The 18210-nt window shown below is 45.0% G+C and overlaps 6 non-coding genes and 1 pseudogene across 6 annotated transcripts; all 7 read right to left on the bottom strand.

The window, feature by feature from the left end:
* Window positions 1-668: 668 nt before the first annotated feature.
* LOC130340681 (U2 spliceosomal RNA) lies at window positions 669-859 on the bottom strand. Its single transcript, XR_008880755.1, has one exon. It is a non-coding gene; the product is annotated as a U2 spliceosomal RNA (small nuclear RNA).
* A 2088-nt stretch (window positions 860-2947) lies between these two features.
* LOC130340624 (U2 spliceosomal RNA) lies at window positions 2948-3138 on the bottom strand. Its single transcript, XR_008880714.1, has one exon. It is a non-coding gene; the product is annotated as a U2 spliceosomal RNA (small nuclear RNA).
* Window positions 3139-8175: 5037 nt separating this feature from the next.
* On the bottom strand, window positions 8176-8308 carry LOC130340639 (U2 spliceosomal RNA; annotated as a pseudogene).
* Window positions 8309-10376: 2068 nt separating this feature from the next.
* Window positions 10377-10567, bottom strand: LOC130340680 (U2 spliceosomal RNA). Its single transcript, XR_008880754.1, has one exon. It is a non-coding gene; the product is annotated as a U2 spliceosomal RNA (small nuclear RNA).
* A 2074-nt stretch (window positions 10568-12641) lies between these two features.
* Window positions 12642-12832, bottom strand: LOC130340679 (U2 spliceosomal RNA). Its single transcript, XR_008880753.1, has one exon. It is a non-coding gene; the product is annotated as a U2 spliceosomal RNA (small nuclear RNA).
* Window positions 12833-14911: 2079 nt separating this feature from the next.
* LOC130340678 (U2 spliceosomal RNA) lies at window positions 14912-15102 on the bottom strand. Its single transcript, XR_008880752.1, has one exon. It is a non-coding gene; the product is annotated as a U2 spliceosomal RNA (small nuclear RNA).
* A 2093-nt stretch (window positions 15103-17195) lies between these two features.
* LOC130340675 (U2 spliceosomal RNA) lies at window positions 17196-17386 on the bottom strand. The gene has a single exon (XR_008880750.1). It is a non-coding gene; the product is annotated as a U2 spliceosomal RNA (small nuclear RNA).
* Window positions 17387-18210: the final 824 nt, after the last annotated feature.

Below are 18210 nucleotides of genomic sequence, written 5' to 3'. Positions count from 1 at the left end.
CAGGTAGGTGCACAATAGCATAGCCTAACCCTCTGTACTTTGGTCTATATTGATGCGGGACATAGACAGCCAGCTGATGACCAATCCATTAGTGCAATGGATGGCTGGAAGCATTTGTCTTTGCCTTTGCAATACCACAGAAGCAATGCATGGTCAATGTACAGCAATGACACACCTGTGTGAACAGCCAGGAGACCCCCCCCCCCCCCCCATGTTATGTTACATAGTTACATAGTTAGTACGGTCGAAAAAAGACATATGTCCATCAAGTTCAACCAGGGAATTAAGGGGTAGGGGTGTGGCGCGATATTGGGGAAGGGATGAGATTTTATATTTCTTCATAAGCATTAATCTTATTTTGTCAATTAGGAACATTCAGCACCCACCCGCTATCAAGGCAGCTGCCTATCATGTCATGCCCTACCTGCACAGGTGTGCTGGCTACTCAAATGATCCAATTAAGGAGGCCATTTAGTCAGCAGCAGCAGAAGTCCTGTGCCTGGACGCTCCAACAGCGGCCAGACACAAGCAGAAGCAGCAGAAGCAGCAGCAGCACCACCTTTTGTTTTTTGGCTGCAGCAGCAGCAAGGCCCACAGGGCTGGCTAGCTGGCTAGCCAGCAAGCAGGTAGCAATGAAAGTAGGAATCTTTCTTTTTAACCCTGTAAGGGGGTGGTGCACTGTACCCGAAGATACTGCCATATCGGGTCAATGCATAGGGCGACGGAAGCAAGCTTCGAAATCGGCCCCCGTTCTCAAAAATCCATTTAATATATGGTCCCCAGATAGGGGACGTATCAGATATTAAACTGATAAGAACAGATACTACACTTGATCTTAGCCAAAAGGCCGAGAAGCGATAACCGTGAAAGGGGCGGGCCCAACAAGGTCCCCTTCATGGGCACTATCACTGCTTGCTGTCAGGGAGGCTGCCAGACAATTTTCCATGCACACTCTGGGCTGGGGGGCAGTCAACCACCAGTACACACAGCAGAACCTAAACCCATACCATTATTGCTAAGCAGCAAGACAGGGGCCCATTGCACTCCCACGGGGCCTTTTTAAATGCAATCCATAACCCGGATTTGCCAGGAACCCTTCTTACTCCTCCTACTTGCATGTGACACTGGGCTTAGGATCTGCATAGGAAACACACACACAAGCACACACCTACCTTTGTTGCCTGCAGATGCCTCCTTGGCTGTCCCCAAATGGTATCAAACCAACACCCACGGGAAGCTGTAAGCATAGAGGACATGCCTGCACCCCATTGGACTTACCTGTGTGGGTTAAATCCGGGTTATTTGACAACCTATGGCGGTGATGGTTCTGCTCAGGCAGAGCAGTGCTGATGCTCCTCATAAAGCTGTCGCTGCTGTGAAGGTTCTAGGTGACATCACAAATCCCTATGGTTACATACACAACAAAGCTGGGTTGTTGTTGTTTACACTCTGCAAGGCCTGTGGAAGTGAGTGACATCATAGCACTGTAGTTCTGAGGGTTCTAGATGGATGCAACAATCTCCTGTTGCTTCTATGAAGGCCATAATAGACGACATCACCAAACAGCTCCATAGTCACATACACAGCAAAGGAGAGATGTTGTTTACACCTAGTGATGTCAGTGGTATTGAGTGACATCACAGCACAGTGCTAAGGCTCCTGGGCCTGGACACAGCAGCGGCTGCAATATCTCAACGGAGAATACGTTTATATATATATGTGTGTGTGCGCGTATATATATATATATATATATATATATATATATATATATATATATATTTCTCCGCCGAAATCACTTTTAAACCCATTTCCACCTTTTTTTCCCTTCTCTTCCTCTTACTTTTTTTTCACGTTTTTTTACGTTTTTCTCCTTTTCGCCTCTTTTCTGGGCGTATTATTCTTCTTTTTCTTCTTTTTTTTCGTCTAATGCATACCCCATCAGTGCAGCAATGCTTATTCAATACCGCCAGCAGATGGAGACACTGGGGGATAATTTTCTAAGGATTTATACTGATTTTTCCTGTCTGAATTTGTCGCACAGAAAGTTGCAGGCCAAATATGTGTGACATTTCTGCGACTTTAGCTTCTAGAGCCTTTTTACAACATTATACATAGGTGCTGAATACATAAAAAGCGACTGTTCAGCGACAGACAAGTCGCATCGGCTGAAAGTAGGCCAGAATGTCAGTCCATGTTGGAGCAGGTTTAGATACAGTCTAAAGCATAGATCTCAAAGTCTGTGCACAGAATTTAGCAAGGGCCTCGCACCTTCTGATGCATCAGGTAGGTGCACAATAGCATAGCCTAACCCTCTGTACTTTGGTCTATATTGATGCGGGACATAGACAGCCAGCTGATGACCAATCCATTAGTGCAATGGATGGCTGGAAGCATTTGTCTTTGCCTTTGCAATACCACAGAAGCAATGCATGGTCAATGTACAGCAATGACACACCTGTGTGAACAGCCAGGAGACCCCCCCCCCCCCCCATGTTATGTTACATAGTTACATAGTTAGTACGGTCGAAAAAAGACATATGTCCATCAAGTTCAACCAGGGAATTAAGGGGTAGGGGTGTGGCGCGATATTGGGGAAGGGATGAGATTTTATATTTCTTCATAAGCATTAATCTTATTTTGTCAATTAGGAACATTCAGCACCCACCCGCTATCAAGGCAGCTGCCTATCATGTCATGCCCTACCTGCACAGGTGTGCTGGCTACTCAAATGATCCAATTAAGGAGGCCATTTAGTCAGCAGCAGCAGAAGTCCTGTGCCTGGACGCTCCAACAGCGGCCAGACACAAGCAGAAGCAGCAGAAGCAGCAGCAGCACCACCTTTTGTTTTTTGGCTGCAGCAGCAGCAAGGCCCACAGGGCTGGCTAGCTGGCTAGCCAGCAAGCAGGTAGCAATGAAAGTAGGAATCTTTCTTTTTAACCCTGTAAGGGGGTGGTGCACTGTACCCGAAGATACTGCCATATCGGGTCAATGCATAGGGCGACGGAAGCAAGCTTCGAAATCGGCCCCCGTTCTCAAAAATCCATTTAATATATGGTCCCCAAATAGGGGACGTATCAGATATTAAACTGATAAGAACAGATTTTTTTTTAACTTGACTACCCTTACGGGGGCAACTTTATTAAAAATTAAATAATGTTAACAAAGTTGTGCAAATATGTCAATAAATACAGTTACATATAAATAACATATTTACAACATATTAAAACATAAAATGGGCACTTGGTGGCTTTACAAGATAGAATTCCATTCTTTTAAAAACCATTTTCTAGATAAAAGCGGAAATCTCTTCTTGTCTAAAAGATAGTACTGGTACATTTCATAAAAACAGATAGATAAAATGTCCTTCACAGATAAAACCTCATGCTTGAACAATAAAATATTCCTGGCCTTCCGCAGAGCTGCCTTCACACAGTTTATGATCTTCCATGCAATAGTCTCTTGAGTCCGTGTTGGGCATTCCAGGCAACCATAAAAAACCACTGCAATATTTAAGTCTTTTAGTCCAGTTATCCTTTTTACCAGAGGGAGTATCTTTGTCCATATTTTCTGCGAGTAAAAACAAGTCCATATTAGATGGTGCACGGTCTCCTCTTGTCGGCATCCCTCCCTCGGGCAGGTTGCAGAGTTGGATAATCCTCTTCGGTGCTGGAATGCCCGGCATGGAAGACACTCGTGTGCGCAGCTCCAGGCCAGGTCCTTCTGTGAATTAAAAAGATAATTAATACTCAACATCTTCCAAATCTGTATACACTTCTGTTCGTTAAAATTTTTGATGGGAGTCACGGTACTGGTTTCTTTTATTTCCTTTAGTAGTTTTTTGCTATTGCACAGATCCTGAACACTTTTACCTTTAAAATTATATAAGTTTAAAATTTTTCCTAAAATCATGTATTGAGGGGGTAAATTCAAAGAATAAGGGCAACTTAAAACTGTAGAAAACCAGCCGTTCCTCCGCATAAAATAACCAGTATTAAAACGAACAAAATAAGACCAGTAGCTATCTTTAAAAACAGTAGTAAAACACATGCTAAAAAACTTTATTAAAAGGAAAGCTTTAAAATCTGGAAAGTCCTTACCGCCCCTGGAGTTCGGTTTTATCACAATTTGTCTCTTTAATTTTTCGCTCTTAGAACTCCAAAAGAAAGTAAAACAAGCTTTTGTTATTTTCTTTAGAACCATTTCGGGGGGTGGGAAAACCAGACTTAAATACAATAAAATAGGTAAAAGCACCATTTTTGTAATTAAAACCTTCCCTTCCATTGTAAGTTCTCGCATGTTCCACATACATATTTTCTTATTTATTTTTTGAGCCACCAAGTCCCAGCTATTAAAACCATTATTAGACTCGTCAAAGGAGACACCTAAAATCTGCACCAACTCAGACACAGGGACGGGCACATCATACAAAGGCATTCCGCCTATGTTTAAAATGTTACTTTTGTTAAAATTGACTTTAAAACCGGAGGCACAATTAAAATATTGAATCTGTTTTAGCGTCTTCAGAAGCGATGGGGTGTCCCTGCAAAACACCGCAACATCGTCCATGTACCCCACTACCTTCGCCTCTAGTCCCCCTCCTCCTGGCAGGGGGACTCCATGGATCTGCTTATCCTTTCGTATTGTACATAAAAGAGGCTCTATTGCGCAAATGAAGAGTAGTGGGGACAAGGGACACCCCTGCTTCACTCCGGAATTTAAAATCACGCCCTGTGTCTTAAAACCATTTACTAAAATTTTACTAGTACAGTTATCATAAAAAGCTCTAAGAGACAATAAAAAGCCATCAGGTATACCCATTTTCTCTAAAACCTTAAAAAGATAAAAATGTGACACCCTGTCGAAAGCTTTTTCAAAATCTATGGATAAAACCGCCAGCTTTCCTTTTCTTAATTTGGTGTCGCTAATTACATCCTTAAAAGGTTTAGGTTCTCCCATAAACTCCTCCCAGGCACCCCACAGACTTGGTTTGTATGAATTATTTTATGGATTACGTTCTTTAAGCGGTTAGCACACAGTTTCGCCATTATTTTATAGTCGCAGTTCAGAAGGGTGATTGGTCTCCAGTTTTTGAGTTCCGACCGGTCTCCCTTTTTGAATAGCAGGGAGACATCACCCTTCTTCCATGAGCCTGGGAGGATTTTAGACTTAAAGACTTCCGTAAAAAGGGAGAACAAATCTTCTTTTAAAATACCATAAAAAGTAACATAAAATTCAATGGGTATACCATCCGGCCCAGGCACTTTACCTGTTTTAAAACTCTTGACGGTCTCTAAAATCTCCTGCTCTGAAATATTCTGCAATAAAAAAGACTGTGAGACAGGATCTAAAAAATTGGTGATCTCCTTTAACGAGTCATTCATAAAACATTCATCAATGTGTTTTACATTAAAAAGATCCGCATAAAACTCTTGCACCTTTTTTAAAATACCCTGTACATCATTCACTCCTTCAATGTTTTCTATTAACCTTCTATTTTCATGTATTTTCTTAAAAAAATACCTGGAGCATGTCTCGTTTTCCTCAAGTTGCTGTATTCGAGACCTAAAGATAATTTCTTTTCCTTTCTGCTCCAGGCGCTTAGTTATTTCTTTTTTAAGATCATGTACCTCCTTCTCCACCTCCATCCCATGTGCTCTGAATTTGTACAGGGTTTGCAGACGAGTATTTAGGATATTATAAAATTCACGTTTTTCTTTAGCTTTCCTAACCCCAACACGGATAAAAAATTCTTTTATTTTTAGTTTCATTTTTTCCCACCAGATACTGGTGGGAGTGTTGGGGTCTTTTACTCGTCTGCATTCCTTGTAAAAGGTGATAAAATCTGATAAAACCTGCGGATCTTCTAAAAGGGACACGTTTAACTTCCAGGCATTCCTACCAGTTCTCCTTTTAAAATCACTTTTAACTTTAAAATATAATAATTTATGGTCAGAAAAAACATTGGTAAAAAGATCACAGTTAAAAGGCAGTACTTGATAAGAACAAAAAATAAAATCTATCCTGGAGCTACAGCTTGCATTGCTCCAGGTAACACCGTCTTCCTCTGGTACGTTAAAATTACATTTTTTAAAAACATCAGTGAGATTAAAATCTAAAATCAAGTTTTTTAACATAAAAGACGTCTTATCATAGTTCCTACTCACTGCGTTCGAAAAACGGCGTTCTCCCCTTAAAATACAATTAAAATCACCTGATAAAACAAGAGGACTAGAATTGTTAATAAAAAGGGGTAAAATCTCCAACATTTTTATTCTTTCATTCTTATCAGGAGAACCATAAAAATTTAAAAACTGCCATTTAATACCATTAATAAAAGCGTTGACCAATAAAATTCTGCCTGGTAAAATTTCGTTAAAACTCTCAATTAAAACGTTCCCTTTAAAAAGTATGGCGACCCCTGCTGATCTGGACTCATTTGATCCAGACCAGACTGATGGACCGTGCACCCAATCATCTTCATATTCTTTATAATTTAATCTGTGCGGGATGCCACATTCCTGCAGGAAAAGGACGGAAGCAGCAAAAACCGACAAGTAATTAAATAGGGCAACCCTTCTTACTCTGGCGCTCACACTTCTCACGTTCAAGGACAGACCGGACAACTCAGCCATGGGAATGTACAAGAAAACGTCTTACACCTCTGATTCCCCCTCCGAAGCCTCATACCCCCCAAAATCTGACTCAACTGTACGCATAGAGGAAGCAGGAGAGGAGGCACCATCACTCAGCCGACCCCCCTCCTCCATCATGATTGAGGCATAGTTGTTCTCGGGCATCCTGGCAATCAGGGCTCCAGACTCATTGGGTTCTTCCACCTCTTGCCCCTCCATAGGGGTCGGGTGTTCACTTAGTTCCGTCTCTGGTACCTCAGAGACGGTCACCCCTGAAACCTCCTCCTGGCAGGGAGGAGGGGGGGTATCCCCTATGGGGACCTGTGGAGGAACGTCACTTGGGTTCCCTGCATCCGCAGGTACTTCCATCGGCTCCCCCTGGACCGCCTCCGAATAGAGTCTTCTGGAGCCCCTCCGCCTTTTAACCTTCACCTCTCCACCCGGATCATCGCTCTCAGGGGGACCCTGAGCCAGAGGTTGCTGAGGAGCGGATTCGGCCGCCGTCCGCTCCTCTCTTAACCCAGCATGCTCCTGGGGGCCAGTTTTTCCACCACTTGCACGTTTTTTGGCCATCCTCTGCTCTTTAGGGTCCCCTCCTTTTGCCTGAGGGGGGTCTTTCTCCTTCTCCATCTCACCGCTTACCTCTTGTGGGGGGGTAATCACTGGCTCTGCTTGCCTCGGCTGGTGTCCCGGTTGCTGTCCTTGCTGCCTCCAGGGTTGCCACTGCTGCTCCGTCCTATGTCTGTGGGGACAAGAGGAGAAAAGGTGACCGAATTGTTGACAGAAATTGCACCTCTTCCCTCTTGTGCATTTCTCTGTCTCGTGCTGTGTGCTACCACATTTTTTGCATGTACTTTCACAGTTTTCTTTTGTGTGTCCATATCTGTGACACTTCCTGCAGTAGCTTGGCATCCCCGCATAAAAGAGGTCGCCACACATATTATTTATTTTAAAACGAGCTGGTGGTAGTTGTATTCCCCCTGGCAATCTGTCATCTTTTTTGCATGTAACCTGAAATCTCCACTTAGATGTCCAGATGCCACAGCTGTTCATGATTTTTCCTCTGCACTCAACCTTACTAAAATAGACTTGTAAAAACAACTCAACATCGTGTAGGTTGGCAAAAGGGGAATACATCTTTACTACCACCAGCTTAATATCGTCTAGAACGTGCTCAATAATCCGGACACCCTGAAGCTTTTTGTCTTTACTCGCAGCAGCTCTGGTAACAAAATCTCTGTGGATGCCATTTTGTGTGAACGTCACATCAAAAATTTTACGCTTCGGGTAGTCCTGGATTGCCAATATCTCGCCCTTCTGTATTCCGAAAACTCCTCCGAGCACGTCCTCTACTACGAATTTCAAATCGTCCGCCCTTTTGGTATCATCCGTGAGAATGACTCTCACGGTGTTTTTAATCCTTGCATATGCCGGCACAGAACCTGGATCCGGATCATCATCCATGGTTCTAACCTCTCTCCACCCGAAGGTCTTGAGAGGCGATCGCTACTCGTTACCCTGGGACTAGGCCCTCTCCCCAATAGCAACAAGTGGGTGAAGCCCAGGCAATAAACCTGGGCGATCCCACAAGGCCGAGGAGAGGGGTACCCGAGTACCTTCTGACCAGATCTCCTGTATTACTACACTTGATCTTAGCCAAAAGGCCGAGAAGCGATAACCGTGAAAGGGGCGGGCCCAACAAGGTCCCCTTCATGGGCACTATCACTGCTTGCTGTCAGGGAGGCTGCCAGACAATTTTCCATGCACACTCTGGGCTGGGGGGCAGTCAACCACCAGTACACACAGCAGAACCTAAACCCATACCATTATTGCTAAGCAGCAAGACAGGGGCCCATTGCACTCCCACGGGGCCTTTTTAAATGCAATCCATAACCCGGATTTGCCAGGAACCCTTCTTACTCCTCCTACTTGCATGTGACACTGGGCTTAGGATCTGCATAGGAAACACACACACAAGCACACACCTACCTTTGTTGCCTGCAGATGCCTCCTTGGCTGTCCCCAAACGGTATCAAACCAACACCCACGGGAAGCTGTAAGCATAGAGGACATGCCTGCACCCCATTGGACTTACCTGTGTGGGTTAAATCCGGGTTATTTGACAACCTATGGCGGTGATGGTTCTGCTCAGGCAGAGCAGTGCTGATGCTCCTCATAAAGCTGTCGCTGCTGTGAAGGTTCTAGGTGACATCACAAATCCCTATGGTTACATACACAACAAAGCTGGGTTGTTGTTGTTTACACTCTGCAAGGCCTGTGGAAGTGAGTGACATCATAGCACTGTAGTTCTGAGGGTTCTAGATGGATGCAACAATCTCCTGTTGCTTCTATGAAGGCCATAATAGACGACATCACCAAACAGCTCCATAGTCACATACACAGCAAAGGAGAGATGTTGTTTACACCTAGTGATGTCAGTGGTATTGAGTGACATCACAGCACAGTGCTAAGGCTCCTGGGCCTGGACACAGCAGCGGCTGCAATATCTCAACGGAGAATACGTTTATATATATGTGTGTGTGTGCGCTTATATATATATATATATATATATATATATATATATATATTTCTCCGCCGAAATCACTTTTAAACCCATTTCCACCTTTTTTTCCCTTCTCTTCCTCTTACTTTTTTTTCACGTTTTTTTACGTTTTTCTCCTTTTCGCCTCTTTTCTGGGCGTATTATTCTTCTTTTTCTTCTTTTTTTTCGTCTAATGCATACCCCATCAGTGCAGCAATGCTTATTCAATACCGCCAGCAGATGGAGACACTGGGGGATGATTTTCTAAGGATTTATACTGATTTTTCCTGTCTGAATTTGTCGCACAGAAAGTTGCAGGCCAAATATGTGTGACATTTCTGCGACTTTAGCTTCTAGAGCCTTTTTACAACATTATACATAGGTGCTGAATACATAAAAAGCGACTGTTCAGCGACAGACAAGTCGCATCGGCTGAAAGTAGGCCAGAATGTCAGTCCATGTTGGAGCAGGTTTAGATACAGTCTAAAGCATAGATCTCAAAGTCTGTGCACAGAATTTAGCAAGGGCCTCGCACCTTCTGATGCATCAGGTAGGTGCACAATAGCATAGCCTAACCCTCTGTACTTTGGTCTATATTGATGCGGGACATAGACAGCCAGCTGATGACCAATCCATTAGTGCAATGGATGGCTGGAAGCATTTGTCTTTGCCTTTGCAATACCACAGAAGCAATGCATGGTCAATGTACAGCAATGACACACCTGTGTGAACAGCCAGGAGACCCCCCCCCCCCATGTTATGTTACATAGTTACATAGTTAGTACGGTCGAAAAAAGACATATGTCCATCAAGTTCAACCAGGGAATTAAGGGGTAGGGGTGTGGCGCGATATTGGGGAAGGGATGAGATTTTATATTTCTTCATAAGCATTAATCTTATTTTGTCAATTAGGAACATTCAGCACCCACCCGCTATCAAGGCAGCTGCCTATCATGTCATGCCCTACCTGCACAGGTGTGCTGGCTACTCAAATGATCCAATTAAGGAGGCCATTTAGTCAGCAGCAGCAGAAGTCCTGTGCCTGGACGCTCCAACAGCGGACAGACACAAGCAGAAGCAGCAGCAGCACCACCTTTTGTTTTTTGGCTGCAGCAGCAGCAAGGCCCACAGGGCTGGCTAGCTGGCTAGCCAGCAAGCAGGTAGCAATGAAAGTAGGAATCTTTCTTTTTAACCCTGTAAGGGGGTGGTGCACTGTACCCGAAGATACTGCCATATCGGGTCAATGCATAGGGCGACGGAAGCAAGCTTCGAAATCGGCCCCCGTTCTCAAAAATCCATTTAATATATGGTCCCCAGATAGGGGACGTATCAGATATTAAACTGATAAGAACAGATACTACACTTGATCTTAGCCAAAAGGCCGAGAAGCGATAACCGTGAAAGGGGCGGGCCCAACAAGGTCCCCTTCATGGGCACTATCACTGCTTGCTGTCAGGGAGGCTGCCAGACAATTTTCCATGCACACTCTGGGCTGGGGGGCAGTCAACCACCAGTACACACAGCAGAACCTAAACCCATACCATTATTGCTAAGCAGCAAGACAGGGGCCCATTGCACTCCCACGGGGCCTTTTTAAATGCAATCCATAACCCGGATTTGCCAGGAACCCTTCTTACTCCTCCTACTTGCATGTGACACTGGGCTTAGGATCTGCATAGGAAACACACACACAAGCACACACCTACCTTTGTTGCCTGCAGATGCCTCCTTGGCTGTCCCCAAACGGTATCAAACCAACACCCACGGGAAGCTGTAAGCATAGAGGACATGCCTGCACCCCATTGGACTTACCTGTGTGGGTTAAATCCGGGTTATTTGACAACCTATGGCGGTGATGGTTCTGCTCAGGCAGAGCAGTGCTGATGCTCCTCATAAAGCTGTCGCTGCTGTGAAGGTTCTAGGTGACATCACAAATCCCTATGGTTACATACACAACAAAGCTGGGTTGTTGTTGTTTACACTCTGCAAGGCCTGTGGAAGTGAGTGACATCATAGCACTGTAGTTCTGAGGGTTCTAGATGGATGCAACAATCTCCTGTTGCTTCTATGAAGGCCATAATAGACGACATCACCAAACAGCTCCATAGTCACATACACAGCAAAGGAGAGATGTTGTTTACACCTAGTGATGTCAGTGGTATTGAGTGACATCACAGCACAGTGCTAAGGCTCCTGGGCCTGGACACAGCAGCGGCTGCAATATCTCAACGGAGAATACGTTTATATATATGTGTGTGTGTGCGCGTATATATATATATATATATATATATATATATATATATATATTCTCCGCCGAAATCACTTTTAAACCCATTTCCACCTTTTTTTCCCTTCTCTTCCTCTTACTTTTTTTTCACGTTTTTTTACGTTTTTCTCCTTTTCGCCTCTTTTCTGGGCGTATTATTCTTCTTTTTCTTCTTTTTTTTCGTCTAATGCATACCCCATCAGTGCAGCAATGCTTATTCAATACCGCCAGCAGATGGAGACACTGGGGGATAATTTTCTAAGGATTTATACTGATTTTTCCTGTCTGAATTTGTCGCACAGAAAGTTGCAGGCCAAATATGTGTGACATTTCTGCGACTTTAGCTTCTAGAGCCTTTTTACAACATTATACATAGGTGCTGAATACATAAAAAGCGACTGTTCAGCGACAGACAAGTCGCATCGGCTGAAAGTAGGCCAGAATGTCAGTCCATGTTGGAGCAGGTTTAGATACAGTCTAAAGCATAGATCTCAAAGTCTGTGCACAGAATTTAGCAAGGGCCTCGCACCTTCTGATGCATCAGGTAGGTGCACAATAGCATAGCCTAACCCTCTGTACTTTGGTCTATATTGATGCGGGACATAGACAGCCAGCTGATGACCAATCCATTAGTGCAATGGATGGCTGGAAGCATTTGTCTTTGCCTTTGCAATACCACAGAAGCAATGCATGGTCAATGTACAGCAATGACACACCTGTGTGAACAGCCAGGAGACCCCCCCCCCCATGTTATGTTACATAGTTACATAGTTAGTACGGTCGAAAAAAGACATATGTCCATCAAGTTCAACCAGGGAATTAAGGGGTAGGGGTGTGGCGCGATATTGGGGAAGGGATGAGATTTTATATTTCTTCATAAGCATTAATCTTATTTTGTCAATTAGGAACATTCAGCACCCACCCGCTATCAAGGCAGCTGCCTATCATGTCATGCCCTACCTGCACAGGTGTGCTGGCTACTCAAATGATCCAATTAAGGAGGCCATTTAGTCAGCAGCAGCAAAAGTCCTGTGCCTGGACGCTCCAACAGCGGCCAGACACAAGCAGAAGCAGAAGCAGCAGCAGCACCACCTTTTGTTTTTTGGCTGCAGCAGCAGCAAGGCCCACAGGGCTGGCTAGCTGGCTAGCCAGCAAGCAGGTAGCAATGAAAGTAGGAATCTTTCTTTTTAACCCTGTAAGGGGGTGGTGCACTGTACCCGAAGATACTGCCATATCGGGTCAATGCATAGGGCGACGGAAGCAAGCTTCGAAATCGGCCCCCGTTCTCAAAAATCCATTTAATATATGGTCCCCAGATAGGGGACGTATCAGATATTAAACTGATAAGAACAGATACTACACTTGATCTTAGCCAAAAGGCCGAGAAGCGATAACCGTGAAAGGGGCGGGCCCAACAAAGTGCCCTTCATGGGCACTATCACTGCTTGCTGTCAGGGAGGCTGCCAGACAATTTTCCATGCACACTCTGGGCTGGGGGGCAGTCAACCACCAGTACACACAGCAGAACCTAAACCCATACCATTATTGCTAAGCAGCAAGACAGGGGCCCATTGCACTCCCACGGGGCCTTTTTAAATGCAATCCATAACCCGGATTTGCCAGGAACCCTTCTTACTCCTCCTACTTGCATGTGACACTGGGCTTAGGATCTGCATAGGAAACACACACACAAGCACACACCTACCTTTGTTGCCTGCAGATGCCTCCTTGGCTGTCCCCAAACGGTATCAAACCAACACCCACGGGAAGCTGTAAGCATAGAGGACATGCCTGCACCCCATTGGACTTACCTGTGTGGGTTAAATCCGGGTTATTTGACAACCTATGGCGGTGATGGTTCTGCTCAGGCAGAGCAGTGCTGATGCTCCTCATAAAGCTGTCGCTGCTGTGAAGGTTCTAGGTGACATCACAAATCCCTATGGTTACATACACAACAAAGCTGGGTTGTTGTTGTTTACACTCTGCAAGGCCTGTGGAAGTGAGTGACATCATAGCACTGTAGTTCTGAGGGTTCTAGATGGATGCAACAATCTCCTGTTGCTTCTATGAAGGCCATAATAGACGACATCACCAAACAGCTCCATAGTCACATACACAGCAAAGGAGAGATGTTGTTTACACCTAGTGATGTCAGTGGTATTGAGTGACATCACAGCACAGTGCTAAGGCTCCTGGGCCTGGACACAGCAGCGGCTGCAATATCTCAACGGAGAATACGTTTATATATATGTGTGTGTGTGCGCGTATATATATATATATATATATATATATATATATATATATATATATTTCTCCGCCGAAATCACTTTTAAACCCATTTCCACCTTTTTTTCCCTTCTCTTCCTCTTACTTTTTTTTCACGTTTTTTTACGTTTTTCTCCTTTTCGCCTCTTTTCTGGGCGTATTATTCTTCTTTTTCTTCTTTTTTTTCGTCTAATGCATACCCCATCAGTGCAGCAATGCTTATTCAATACCGCCAGCAGATGGAGACACTGGGGGATAATTTTCTAAGGATTTATACTGATTTTTCCTGTCTGAATTTGTCGCACAGAAAGTTGCAGGCCAAATATGTGTGACATTTCTGCGACTTTAGCTTCTAGAGCCTTTTTACAACATTATACATAGGTGCTGAATACATAAAAAGCGACTGTTCAGCGACAGACAAGTCGCATCGGCTGAAAGTAGGCCAGAATGTCAGTCCATGTTGGAGCAGGTTTAGATACAGTCTAAAGCATAGATCTCAAAGTCTGTGCACAGAATTTAGCAAGGGCCTCGCACCTTCTGATGCATCAGGTAGGTGCACAATAGCATAGCCTAACCCTCTGTACTTTGGTCTATATTGATGCGGGACATAGACAGCCAGCTGATGACCAATCCATTAGTGCAATGGATGGCTGGAAGCATTTGTCTTTGCCTTTGCAATACCACAGAAGCAATGCATGGTCAATGTACAGCAATGACACACCTGTGTGAACAGCCAGGAGACCCCCCCCCCCATGTTATGTTACATAGTTACATAGTTAGTACGGTCGAAAAAAGACATATGTCCATCAAGTTCAACCAGGGAATTAAGGGGTAGGGGTGTGGCGCGATATTGGGGAAGGGATGAGATTTTATATTTCTTCATAAGCATTAATCTTATTTTGTCAATTAGGAACATTCAGCACCCACCCGCTATCAAGGCAGCTGCCTATCATGTCATGCCCTACCTGCACAGGTGTGCTGGCTACTCAAATGATCCAATTAAGGAGGCCATTTAGTCAGCAGCAGCAAAAGTCCTGTGCCTGGACGCTCCAACAGCGGCCAGACACAAGCAGAAGCAGAAGCAGCAGCAGCACCACCTTTTGTTTTTTGGCTGCAGCAGCAGCAAGGCCCACAGGGCTGGCTAGCTGGCTAGCCAGCAAGCAGGTAGCAATGAAAGTAGGAATCTTTCTTTTTAACCCTGTAAGGGGGTGGTGCACTGTACCCGAAGATACTGCCATATCGGGTCAATGCATAGGGCGACGGAAGCAAGCTTCGAAATCGGCCCCCGTTCTCAAAAATCCATTTAATATATGGTCCCCAGATAGGGGACGTATCAGATATTAAACTGATAAGAACAGATACTACACTTGATCTTAGCCAAAAGGCCGAGAAGCGATAACCGTGAAAGGGGCGGGCCCAACAAAGTGCCCTTCATGGGCACTATCACTGCTTGCTGTCAGGGAGGCTGCCAGACAATTTTCCATGCACACTCTGGGCTGGGGGGCAGTCAACCACCAGTACACACAGCAGAACCTAAACCCATACCATTATTGCTAAGCAGCAAGACAGGGGCCCATTGCACTCCCACGGGGCCTTTTTAAATGCAATCCATAACCCGGATTTGCCAGGAACCCTTCTTACTCCTCCTACTTGCATGTGACACTGGGCTTAGGATCTGCATAGGAAACACACACACAAGCACACACCTACCTTTGTTGCCTGCAGATGCCTCCTTGGCTGTCCCCAAACGGTATCAAACCAACACCCACGGGAAGCTGTAAGCATAGAGGACATGCCTGCACCCCATTGGACTTACCTGTGTGGGTTAAATCCGGGTTATTTGACAACCTATGGCGGTGATGGTTCTGCTCAGGCAGAGCAGTGCTGATGCTCCTCATAAAGCTGTCGCTGCTGTGAAGGTTCTAGGTGACATCACAAATCCCTATGGTTACATACACAACAAAGCTGGGTTGTTGTTGTTTACACTCTGCAAGGCCTGTGGAAGTGAGTGACATCATAGCACTGTAGTTCTGAGGGTTCTAGATGGATGCAACAATCTCCTGTTGCTTCTATGAAGGCCATAATAGACGACATCACCAAACAGCTCCATAGTCACATACACAGCAAAGGAGAGATGTTGTTTACACCTGTTGTTTACACCTAGTGATGTCAGTGGTATTGAGTGACATCACAGCACAGTGCTAAGGCTCCTGGGCCTGGACACAGCAGCGGCTGCAATATCTCAACGGAGAATACGTTTATATATATGTGTGTGTGTGCGCGTATATATATATATATATATATATATATATATATATATATATATATATTCTCCGCCGAAATCACTTTTAAACCCATTTCCACCTTTTTTTCCCTTCTCTTCCTCTTACTTTTTTTTCACGTTTTTTTACGTTTTTCTCCTTTTCGCCTCTTTTCTGGGCGTATTATTCTTCTTTTTCTTCTTTTTTTTCGTCTAATGCATACCCCATCAGTGCAGCAATGCTTATTCAATACCGCCAGCAGATGGAGACACTGGGGGATAATTTTCTAAGGATTTATACTGATTTTTCCTGTCTGAATTTGTCGCACAGAAAGTTGCAGGCCAAATATGTGTGACATTTCTGCGACTTTAGCTTCTAGAGCCTTTTTACAACATTATACATAGGTGCTGAATACATAAAAAGCGACTGTTCAGCGACAGACAAGTCGCATCGGCTGAAAGTAGGCCAGAATGTCAGTCCATGTTGGAGCAGGTTTAGATACAGTCTAAAGCATAGATCTCAAAGTCTGTGCACAGAATTTAGCAAGGGCCTCGCACCTTCTGATGCATCAGGTAGGTGCACAATAGCATAGCCTAACCCTCTGTACTTTGGTCTATATTGATGCGGGACATAGACAGCCAGCTGATGACCAATCCATTAGTGCAATGGATGGCTGGAAGCATTTGTCTTTGCCTTTGCAATACCACAGAAGCAATGCATGGTCAATGTACAGCAATGACACACCTGTGTGAACAGCCAGGAGACCCCCCCCCCCATGTTATGTTACATAGTTACATAGTTAGTACGGTCGAAAAAAGACATATGTCCATCAAGTTCAACCAGGGAATTAAGGGGTAGGGGTGTGGCGCGATATTGGGGAAGGGATGAGATTTTATATTTCTTCATAAGCATTAATCTTATTTTGTCAATTAGGAACATTCAGCACCCACCCGCTATCAAGGCAGCTGCCTATCATGTCATGCCCTACCTGCACAGGTGTGCTGGCTACTCAAATGATCCAATTAAGGAGGCCATTTAGTCAGCAGCAGCAGAAGTCCTGTGCCTGGACGCTCCAACAGCGGCCAGACACAAGCAGAAGCAGAAGCAGCAGCAGCACCACCTTTTGTTTTTTGGCTGCAGCAGCAGCAAGGCCCACAGGGCTGGCTAGCTGGCTAGCCAGCAAGCAGGTAGCAATGAAAGTAGGAATCTTTCTTTTTAACCCTGTAAGGGGGTGGTGCACTGTACCCGAAGATACTGCCATATCGGGTCAATGCATAGGGCGACGGAAGCAAGCTTCGAAATCGGCCCCCGTTCTCAAAAATCCATTTAATATATGGTCCCCAGATAGGGGACGTATCAGATATTAAACTGATAAGAACAGATACTACACTTGATCTTAGCCAAAAGGCCGAGAAGCGATAACCGTGAAAGGGGCGGGCCCAACAAGGTCCCCTTCATGGGCACTATCACTGCTTGCTGTCAGGGAGGCTGCCAGACAATTTTCCATGCACACTCTGGGCTGGGGGGCAGTCAACCACCAGTACACACAGCAGAACCTAAACCCATACCATTATTGCTAAGCAGCAAGACAGGGGCCCATTGCACTCCCACGGGGCCTTTTTAAATGCAATCCATAACCCGGATTTGCCAGGAACCCTTCTTACTCCTCCTACTTGCATGTGACACTGGGCTTAGGATCTGCATAGGAAACACACACACAAGCACACACCTACCTTTGTTGCCTGCAGATGCCTCCTTGGCTGTCCCCAAACGGTATCAAACCAACACCCACGGGAAGCTGTAAGCATAGAGGACATGCCTGCACCCCATTGGACTTACCTGTGTGGGTTAAATCCGGGTTATTTGACAACCTATGGCGGTGATGGTTCTGCTCAGGCAGAGCAGTGCTGATGCTCCTCATAAAGCTGTCGCTGCTGTGAAGGTTCTAGGTGACATCACAAATCCCTATGGTTACATACACAACAAAGCTGGGTTGTTGTTGTTTACACTCTGCAAGGCCTGTGGAAGTGAGTGACATCATAGCACTGTAGTTCTGAGGGTTCTAGATGGATGCAACAATCTCCTGTTGCTTCTATGAAGGCCATAATAGACGACATCACCAAACAGCTCCATAGTCACATACACAGCAAAGGAGAGATGTTGTTTACACCTAGTGATGTCAGTGGTATTGAGTGACATCACAGCACAGTGCTAAGGCTCCTGGGCCTGGACACAGCAGCGGCT

This window comes from Hyla sarda, unplaced genomic scaffold (assembly GCF_029499605.1).
Source record: "Hyla sarda isolate aHylSar1 unplaced genomic scaffold, aHylSar1.hap1 scaffold_598, whole genome shotgun sequence".
NCBI lineage: Eukaryota > Metazoa > Chordata > Amphibia > Anura > Hylidae > Hyla > Hyla sarda.
Note: the sequence above shows the minus strand (reverse complement) of the source record. Positions and strands in the feature narration are given on the sequence as shown.